Source organism: Drosophila nasuta, chromosome 3, assembly GCF_023558535.2.
Source record: "Drosophila nasuta strain 15112-1781.00 chromosome 3, ASM2355853v1, whole genome shotgun sequence".
NCBI lineage: Eukaryota > Metazoa > Arthropoda > Insecta > Diptera > Drosophilidae > Drosophila > Drosophila nasuta.
In genome coordinates, this window is record NC_083457.1 from 22,845,161 (window position 1) to 22,856,203 (window position 11,043).

Sequence of the window (11,043 nt, forward strand, 5' to 3'; positions counted from 1 at the left end):
AGCAGCAACAACAATAAAAGCAACAACAGCAACTGGCACGGCGACAACAACAGCTTTATGATCAAGTTGCGCCTGTACCAAAGAAAAAAAAAACTACAACCAGAGATAAACAGCAATAACAACATCGAAATATTGTGAGTGTGTTTTTTTTTTTTGATGTCGAAATGATTACAATATGAATATTTGGGTGGAGGGAGGAAAAGTGTAATTAAACAACAAGCATAATTCGCTCTAGGGTTGATCTGCTCACCAAGAGGGAAAGGTAGTTAATAGAGGGGAGAGTGGTGGAGGGGGAGAGGGTGCGCGTCCCGCATATGCGGCATGTGGCACACATGTCCTGCTGCTGCTGCTGCTACTGCGCTGCCGAGCGTGTCCTGCGCCGTCGCAACGTCGCGTCGCGTTCCTCGCACATCTGCCGCGACGTTGATTTCGAAAGTGAACAGAGAGAGAGAGAGGGGGTTGAAACTAGAATGTGGCATGCCACACATTCACTACTGCCATAAAAAGCCGTTACTATCGTGTAGAGGACAACTCTAGCCTGGCTTATCGATACGCACACACTTGAAAGGGTTTTGTGGGAAGAGGGGAAGGGGGGGAGGCATGAATTTATGCTGGCCCTGACATGCGCCTGGGAATGCGAGCATGTGGCCAAGGCTCAGGTGATACATTTTTCAACACACCCACGCACAAAACAACGAGGCTGAGAGTGAGGCAGCCACTGGACGCTTGCCACATTCAAATCAACTTCAAGTTCATGCAATTTTAATGCCAAACAATGCGAAGCCGAAGCTGAAGCTGAAGCAGAAGCTGCAGCTGACTTGTGGTCACCACACACACACACCAAGAGGTGCGTGGTTAAAACATTTTGTAAAAGTATCTCTACAACTGTAGCTTTTGTATCTTTTTTGTGCAGTTCCTTCTGCGTTTGTCGGTTCATAAAATGTATATTTTTGTGTTGGCCTCGCAGTTATATGTACGTATATATAAATATCTTGATTTTATTGTGGCATTTTATGGCGTTTCTCTTCCACTTTGTTGACCGCATATCTGAGCCTGATATCTGATGGTTGCTCCTGTTCCTGTTGCTGACTGCCTTTGCCTTTGCTTTTGCTTTTGCCTTTTGCTGCGGTTTTTATCTGACTTGTGATTTTCCCGGACGCCTTTACATATGCGCTCACGCGTGCCCCAACTGCCAATGAGGCATACATTTTTGATTTCACGCACTTTTGATTGACGAAACCAAAACGTAGACGAAATTCAGCGAATGCTGCGGGCCCCAAAAAAGATAAACACACTCTCGCACACACAACAAAAGAGTGTTCAAAACTGTGTGTATGTGTGTGTGTGTGTGCTTGATACAAAGCTTCAAATGCTCGCCGATAAGCGGTACATTTGCATGATGCAACTGTCAAAGCGAAAAGCGTCCTCATTTCCGGCCAAGATAAGCTGAGAGAGAAAAAGAAAAGAAAACCGCAATTGAATAGTTTTCGGCTTTTCCTTTATTCAACTCAACTCAACTTCGACTCGACGCAAATCGAGGCGAGGCCCAGCTGCTGTTGTGCGCATTTTAATTTCCTTTAACTTTAAGCCAGGCCAAGAAAAACTGGCACAAAAGCCGTCCCTCCTCCTCCTCCTCCGCCTCCTTCTCTTAACATAATAGACTCAAAGGACGCGTGTCCCGACGCTGCCTTCCGCCCGTGCCACATGCCACATGTCGCCTGCCGTCTTGCCTTCCCTTTTGGCCACGCTTCACGGCGCCCACACGGGGCTGGAATGTTGATAGATAGACGAGAGAGTATAGGCAACTTTCGTCGGGGGTTATGCTTACGTGTTGCTGCTGCCTCTTGCCTCTCCTTTGTGTCCTTTGTGCCTCGTGCCACACGAGGCGTCTCAGTTGAGCGCCTTCTGCCAATGGGCCACTGGCTAATAGTTCACTTTTCATCACTGATAAGCAAAACGCCAGAGGCAAAAACTCTCGCCCAAACAATATAATTCCAAAAGTATTTTGAAATATAGAAAAATGTTGTTTTCAAGCTGGCGAGAGTGGCGAGAGACTGACTGAGTTCCAGGAATTTGCTGTAGAGAAATTTTGAATAATTTTAAGTAAACCGTTCAAGCATTTCAACAGAACCTTAAATACAAATGGAAGCGGTTTACTTTGAAAGGATGAAACGATGGATGAAAATAAATTCACATTTCCCTAATAGCCGTTGGATAAAAAGTAAGTCCACTCGAGTAGCGAACAAACTTTACTTAGCATTGTTAAGTAAAGTAGTTTCGAACGCATTTAAGATATACATATAGTAGTGGAGGAGCTGACATTATTTTTTATAGAAATTAATAATATTTACTACACTTCATATTATTATTTCATATAGTTTAATTTAAACGCCTACTGCAATCGGGTCTTAGTTGCAAAGCCTGAATATTAGGTATATTTTCTACTCTACGGTATATTTTGAATACCAAATCTAGTATGGTTTGGCATATAAAATATGGTTTTATTGAAAATGGGTTACGTGTATCTCACAGTCTATTACACTCGACTTTCTTAATTGTTATTTGGTCTATTTAAAAACATCACAGCATAGGATTTATTCAAAGATATTTTCTTTTATTAAGTACTTTTGACATAATGAGTTTGTAAATAAATAACTTTGCTAGGGAAATAAATAATTGCTTAAATAGAATCGAGATAAAAGACTGACTTAACGTATAAAGCAATCTACCAAAATATTTACTATAGTTTTAATATGAAAAGCTCAAACCCTATACTATTGTATATAATATGCAAATAAACCTTTAAATACATTCATTCTAACTACAAGCTAAAAATTTGCATATGTGAAAACTGTATAAAACTTCTTTAAATTAAAGTCAAAAAAAGTATATATGAAAAGAAACGTTAATAATAATTATGAGCTTAAGAATCTTACTAGAAGGAAGATGAAATTTTGCACACGGAATTCAGAAACATTGCGAACTTATATTTGAATTTCTTTTAAACAAATTCTTTGTAATTATTGATTTCATTTAAATGCAATTTTTTTTATTCAAATCTAAAACAAAATTTTTGTTCTAAAATTGTAAGCTTAGTAACGTGTCTCGTATATAAAATTAATGACAATAAAAAAGTATTTTTTTTACTTATAAAATACTCGTAATTACAGGGAATTATTTAGTGTGTAACACATTATTTTTGCACTCTCATTGTTGCACTACTCGTGCCATCCGCCAGTTATTCGTTTGCTGCATAGCTACAAGTCATTGCACCTCCAACGCTTTGCGATAAGTATCCACTAAATAGCTGAGATACTTTTGTATCTGCAACACTTTAGATACAGACACTTCTAATTAAGTGGTCCGACATAGACACGCAACGTGGCAGCTGCCACGCAATTTGCTGGCTGACTCGACGAGCACACACACACACACACACACACACACACACACACATACAACGAGCACAATCCAATCATTAGTGCAATGTGCGTGGATGCTTTCCACAATTTCCCCCCCCATTGCGTAGTCCTCGCCCAAGGTCGCCCTTTGCAAAAGGACTCTTTGCCCCACCTCATGCAATGTCCTTAACCCTACTCGCAACTAAACTTGGCTCATTTTCCAACTAAAATATGCTTGCCTTTGCTTTATTCGTGCAAATATTTGCTAAACATTATTAAACTGAGCCACAACTCGCTCTCTCTCTCTCTCTCTCTCTCTCTCTCATGCTCATATACTTTATATTTATTATGCCTTTTCCCAAGTGGACTCTTAGTTGTGGTTGTATCTGTATCTGTATCTGTATCTATGTGTTTGTGCGGGGCATAAACTTTCGAGTCAGCCAAGCAAATAACAAAAAGTATCTACGCTTATCGCTGCAAGCATTTAAAAGTCAAAAGCTTAAAGCATAAACAAATATTTATCACGTTTCTTTTTCTCGAGCCAGAAAACTGAACTCAATGCGTTGCGTTGCGTTGGCTGTGTTGCATGGGGCATTTAATCGCATGTGGCAGAGAGACCGAGAGAGATAAGATAAATCAACTTCAAGTATCAACACGACAACAACATTGCACATGTCTCACGAGTGTATTTTCAAACCGGGACTTAAGAGGCTTCAAATGGAGTTCGCCGAGTTTGCTTTGGGCAAATAGAAAATCAAACTATCAACTCGAGATAATCACACTTCAAACTGTAAATGAATGTGATCGTGTTTCCTCTATGAATATTTCAATTGATTTCTTAATTATTCAATGATTTTTCTCCTAATTTTTCAATTCTGTCGAAATTTAAGTTATTATTCAAAATAAATAATAAACTACAAAACATATTGTGACTAAAGTTTAATTTGGCATTTGCAAACGAGAAAATAATAAAAATAAATTTATTGAAATTCTCATTTATTTCAATGAACGAATAAACTAGATAAAACGCAAAAATTGTTGAATTTCAATTCGAATTTGTGTTAGTTAAAAGCTTATAAAATATAGTCCAAAGTTAAAATGAAATTTGTATGAAAGTTATAATAATACGTACATAATTCTATTTAAGAATTTTATATATTGAAATTGTCATTTATTTTAATATTTGTGAGGAAAATATAAATTTGCTGTATTTCCGCAAATGGAATTTATTTTAAGGTACTTATAAAATGTAGATAGAATATTTATTAATAAAAAAAATTATTTATGCGCAAATTATCATAACACAAAATAAATTGTATTGGATTTATACAATTTAAATATTGGTTTATAAAAAGTGCATACAAAATATAGTAGAACACTGCTTAATTAATAGTTTAATACAAAATATATATACATATACATATATTTATGCATTTTTAAAGTAAGCTGCTTTTATCTTATAATACTGAATAGTTTTCAGTTATAACATAAACTATAAAGTTAAAGTTAAGATATTGTTGCAACTCCATTAGGATTATATAAATATTTTAAAGATGCTTTTAAATGCACAGTAATATACTAATAATATTTAAATACACATTGAAAACACCAATAATCCAATAACCATGGATAATTAGTAGAAATTTTAAGCTAAACTTAGTATAACTAAAATCAATATAATGTAAGAAAATATTAATGCATCTTATAATTTGTGAAATACAAAAGTCTTAGCAGAACACAGCAAGTTAGAGTTAAAAATGTTGTTGCAAATCTTGTAATTGTTTGACTTTAAATTAACATTTTAATGCATTTTAAAAGTAAGTCTGCTAATCAAGCTTTAGCAGCAACTAAAAAGTTAAAGCGAATGCACAGAAAATCAAAATATGGTTGTAGCTCAATGTGGATTATAAAAATAATTCAAATGTTTCGACAGCGTCTATAAATATTTAATAACGATTTGCCAAAGCACTCGCCGAGCAGCATTTGGACTAAGTACTTAGTTAGTGGGCCGAAAAGGAGAACGAGCAGCAGACGAGGCGAGGCGAGGCGCAGTTAAGTAGTTGAGCAGCCTGGCAAGCTGCTAAATTATATGCCCCACTGGCAGTAACCCGACACCCCGAACAGTCCCCTTGATCTAGATTGAACAACAGCTTCTACAAGCTATTTCCTTGGCCATCTCGTGTTGGCCATCTGCTCTGCAGGCAGCTACATTCAATTAATTTTACACGATGTAGCGAAAATCCAGCTAGCAGCAGTTAGGGGCAAAAAACAAAACTAACGATAATTTTACAAAAGTAAAAGATGAAGAGTGAGAGCGAGAGAGAGAAGGAGAAACGAAATTTAAAGCAAAAACTACGTTGTAATAACATTTTAACGATATTAGCACGAAAAATGTGGCCGACACACAAAAGCGGAAAGTGGAAAGCTTAACGATGCTAAACGAGTGCAGCAGCTCCATAGAGCGAGAGAGAAAGAGGGAGAAAGAGATAGATAGAGATAGCAAGAGGAAGTTAGAGTTTGCCATATGCAGAAGCGACACACGAAAGAGATGGAGATAGAGAGAAGGACCTAAAGCAAAAGGCCGTTAGCGAAGCGCTTTTGCGGCTGCCGCGTTGCGCTGCCAAAAGGAAATCTGCAGCGCAAATTGTTCAAATATTTTGGCTTTTCCACACAGACACACACACATACGAGTAAACTTAAAAGTGTTTCGCAAATAAAAAAAGAAGAAAGAGAGAAGGCAAAATTTGTGTGTTGTCTGAGCAGAAAAAGCGACAAGGACAACAAAGCGGCGCATTGTTCAAATGCAGCGAGTTTGTTACATAATCCACGCACAGGCCGCAGACACACACAAACACAAACACACACACACACGCATAGACAACATATGTTATTGCACTAACCCAGAGAAGGAAAGAGACAGAGAGAGGGAGAGCAACATGCCGATAAGCAGCCATAATGGCAAAGCGAAAAGAGTTTTACGCTGCGTTCTTAAAGCTTGCTTCTCTCTGTTCTCTGTTCTCAACTCAGCGTTGCCATCGCATTATTTTCCACAGCATAAATTTCAACACATTCAGCCAAGCGCACACGCACACACATGCAGACAAGGTTACGTGTGGGTGTGCGCCCAAGTTTATGCAATGTTTTCGCTTGTTTTGCGTCATTGTCAACAGAATTATTTTTCGCCTTTTTCGCAGCAGCAGCAGCTGCTGCTGCCTTTTCGCTTGTTAATATATAAAAGCCGCTGCATTGTTAACTTGTTGCCGTTGTAGTTGTTATTGCTGTTGTTGTTGTTGCTTGTGGTGCGCTTGTTGTGGAAGATAGGCCACAGCGCTCTTGTCTCGTTGTTGTTCCCCAGCACTTGTAAATTGTGTGATTTTTCAGCACAAGTTTAAACAACAATGCGCCTCAAGTGAAGCGTGGGCGCGCTATCTCTGTCTAGCACATGCATTAAAACAAAGGCGTGTAAGCTACTAAAATAGTAAATTACGACAAAACAAGAACAAGGAGCACCAACGCAAGCAGCGCAAGCTCAGCTCAATACATGCATAAATTGTGTAGCATACTTATGTGGGCGTCAAGTGCTTGTGAACTTTGCTTTGGCTTTGGCTTTGACTATGACTTAATAAGCGCCACTCTTGAGTGCATGCAGCAGCCAAGACAAAGCCAATCTCAAGCACGCTTTAAACCATTTAGAAAGAACAAAAAACAAACACATGCTTTAATTAGTCGAATTAGCAATTTCATTGGTTTGCACTTCTATGAAAAAAAGAAACAGCACAAAAGTTGAAGCATTTGCTTAAAGCTTTTAAGAGCTTTTTGCTGCAGCTTAAAAACAACCGCAGGGCAAAACAGCAACCATATCAATGCACTAAAGCGAAGCGTGGAGGTGAGAGAGTGCGAGAGTGACAGCTAGAGTGGGTGTCAAAAAGAGTGTGAGGAGGGGGGAGGGCGACAACACTTGCTGATAACGGTTCAAGTCTGTGTGAAACTTTAGATGTCAGTTCTTTCACGCCGCATTGACAACTGACACAAGGTAAACAGCAAGTGACTGCGACTGCAACGGCGACGTCGCTGCTGCTGACGCTGCTAACACTGACTTGTTGCAGTCGACGTCGCTGCTATCGCTGTCTGCGCTTGTTTTTGATTTCCACTGGCGGCGCTGCGACGCAACTCAACTCGACGCGACGCGTCGCTTGGCTTCGCATCGTTAAATTATTTTTCTTTACTGCATGGCATATTCTTTATTCTTTTTTATTTTGTGATATTACTTTATGATGACACAGAGCTGTGCCGCCGATAAGCGGAAAATGCTGAAGCAGCGTTAAAAGTGGTGAGGGGGAATACAAAAAAAATGAAATAAATAATAATATGCAATTTAAGGCGCCGACAAGGAGTCAAATTATCGCTGTGCGATGTTATTGATACTCTCAGCTTATAAACTGTTTATTTTTGTTGCCGACTTGGCAACAACTTGACTGCCTGGAAGACTGTGTGGCTGGAAGGCACCTGGAAGCCTGGATGACTTTGCAGCGTAAAGCTAATCGCAGTCCCTCTCTCTTTTACTTCCATTATTCATTTCGCTGACACATATGAAATTTGCAAAATTCATGCGATCGGAGAAATGCGTTTCAGATTCATCTCAACATAACAAATGAATAGTACTCTATTTACATTTATAAGTCTTAAACAAAGAGAATGAATATGATTACTAATCTATAAAAACTAAGTGATGAGCAAAGCGTTCTTTCTTGTAGTTGACTTCCAGTTGTTCTTTGGAGTCAATTGTATACTTAGTATAATGGTAAATATAACTTATACCTTATTAATTTATGAAAAAATTCCATCTTAAATTTATTATGAGAGTAATGAAAAAAAATAAACAAAAATATAAAAGAAAAATATATTGTACAAAATTCATTCGTATATTTATCACAGTAGCGGTTACGTTTTTATATTTTTTATTACATGAGTCATGAAAACATGCTATTATATATTTTTGCATCAATAATTATTAATTATTTGTGTCACAAACAAAGACGACGCCACCAGCGCGCTTTATAAATTCATTTCATTTGATACGTTCTCCATAAAATATAAAGTTCTTATTGCTGGAACACCTTAACATATCTATAAATATTTGAATACGGTGCAAAGGTAAATATTATATTCAAAAACAAAAACCCCAAAAAGTTCATTATTAAATAAAATTTCATAAATTTTACATATCATAAATTTTTTAATAAACAGAACAGACATTTTTCATTATATTAAAATTTGAACATTTTTTATTTGTAATATTTGTAAATTTGTAATATTTTTTTCTTGTAGTCCACTTCATTTCGCTTGCTCGCAAAAATTATATTTATATATATTTGAAGGTTGTAAAGGTTTCTCATACCTAGCTTACATTATTTCGAAAAATCTTGCACAACAATTTTTCGATCTTAATATCTTTCATAACTTGCCTTATGTAATTATAACTAACTTTTCAAAGTGAATAACCTTGAAACATGCTGTACTTAAATAAAAAAAAGCTCCTAAAACTCTTATCGGCTATGTAAGTTAAAGTGAAATATGTTGTAAGATTGTCCAGTTATCGATAGAGTCGATTTTTGGTAGCGTTGTGCAATTAGTTGGCCTATAAATAGCCAAAGCAAATGCGCTGCTCGTAAATTTACCAATGCAACGGCAGCATATCGAAACAGTTGCGATAACGTTGAACTCAATTACTCGACGAAGTCGGCGAGTGCGAGTGAGAGGCCAAGAGGTGTGAGGGAGAGGCAGTTAGGGAGCTGGCATTAGGGGTGCAGACAGCTGGCAGACGATGGCGCATAATGCACTTAAGTTTTCTTCCGTCTCTCATATCGGGGGGTGAATATAGACTGCTTGCTGCTCGGAAGTCGTGGCATAAGGCACACATCACTGCAATTGAGCAATTGAAGCGAGACAGGGAGAGAGAATGAATAAGAGGGAAAGAGAGAGAGAGAGAACAGAGGTGAACTCGCGCCAAAGGCAGCTGCGACAAATTTAGTTGAGTTGCTGTGTTTGCTGCTGAGGATAATTACTCTCATATATTGTGTGCGTTTGTGTATATATGTGTGTGTGTGTGTTGAATCCTTTGTACTGTTAGGATTTCGTTGTGTGCGCCGTGCAAATTCGGCAACTGCAACAGCAACTGCGACTGCATCAGCAACTGAATTTATGTTTATTTCCAGGCACAAAAACAAATCCGAAATCCAAAGGCAGCTGCACAGCTCGAGCCACAGTCCAACTTCTTGCTTTGCTCCGTCTCCTTTTCCTACTTGAAGTTGTTCTTCTTGTTGTTGTTTTCTCAACAGTCTAAATTTCGTTAACGTGACAAAAATACATTGATTACATTCTTTTCCTACACTGCAGTGTGCGGGTTGTTGACTAGAATGGGGGAGAAGGGAAAGGGGGAACTCAACTCACGTCTGCACACTTGGCACATTTGTCTCTCATTCGTCGACGTCAGCGACGACTGCGTTGGCGTCTCTGTCTCTGTCGCCGTCGGCAGTGTAAACATCTCGAGCAAAATATGCACGTAGATCCTTGCATCCTCTTCCTGTTGTCGATGTTGTTGTTACATTTTCTGCTGCTTCTACTTCTACTTCTTCTTGTTCGTCTTCATCGTGGTGTTGTTGTTGTTGTTGATGCGCTTACGTGCAAAGGTCTTTGAACTGACAAATTACATTGCTCGCTCTACGAAATTCCTTTCACCGTGTGCACTCTGAACTTTCTTTATGTGCCTCCCTCACAAACACACACACACGTATACTGTTTCATTAATATATGTGTGTTTGTGTGTTTGCCCTGCACGAATTTCTTCATTGTAAATAGTTCGACATTCTCGGCGCAAGTTTATTTCCCCTGCAACTACAACTGATAAAACCGAGTACGGGAAAGATTTCAGCCTTATCCAGAAGTGTGTCAGCGCTTACCTTACTAAAAATAACAATAAAAGTCCACAGAAAAATAAGAAATTACAGAATTACCTCATTTATTTCATTACTTTTTGGAGGATATCCGCAAGTCGTGAGCTTCCTCTCTTTCTCTCTCTCAATAATTTGCATGCTCATTCTCATTTGTTTTCAAATTTTAATTTCTTACGTTACCTCATCCTCTCTCTTTCTCACTCCCTCTGCCGCAATTTGCCTTTACTCTACTTTCACGCACTCGAGAACTTGAGAGCGTTGGCTTGACTTAAAATTGTTATAAAATTGGCAAATTATTTAACAAATGAGCGTAGGTTGCATCAATTGTTTGTTTCTGGTTCGAGGTGGGCGCGACATTAATAACATTTATTGCGCCTTTATTTCAATTGTTTAATTGTCATCAAATTGTTGATATTGAAAGTTTTCGGCAGCTGAATCAACACAGCGAAACTTGAAACTCGATCGTTTGCTTATCGCACTGATCAATCGGCTACCTCAACGTTTACACAATTCAGCTGCTCGTATAATATTTTGTAATCTAATCAGCACTTGTTTAAACTATAAATTCAACAATTTCGAAACGGAAATGCTATTGCAGCAAATTGAAAAAAGTCTGAGTTGAAAATCGACACACAAGCTTAGCTGAGGTGAGTTGCCCTAGTTTTCACCACAGTGTGAGTAAGCTCAGC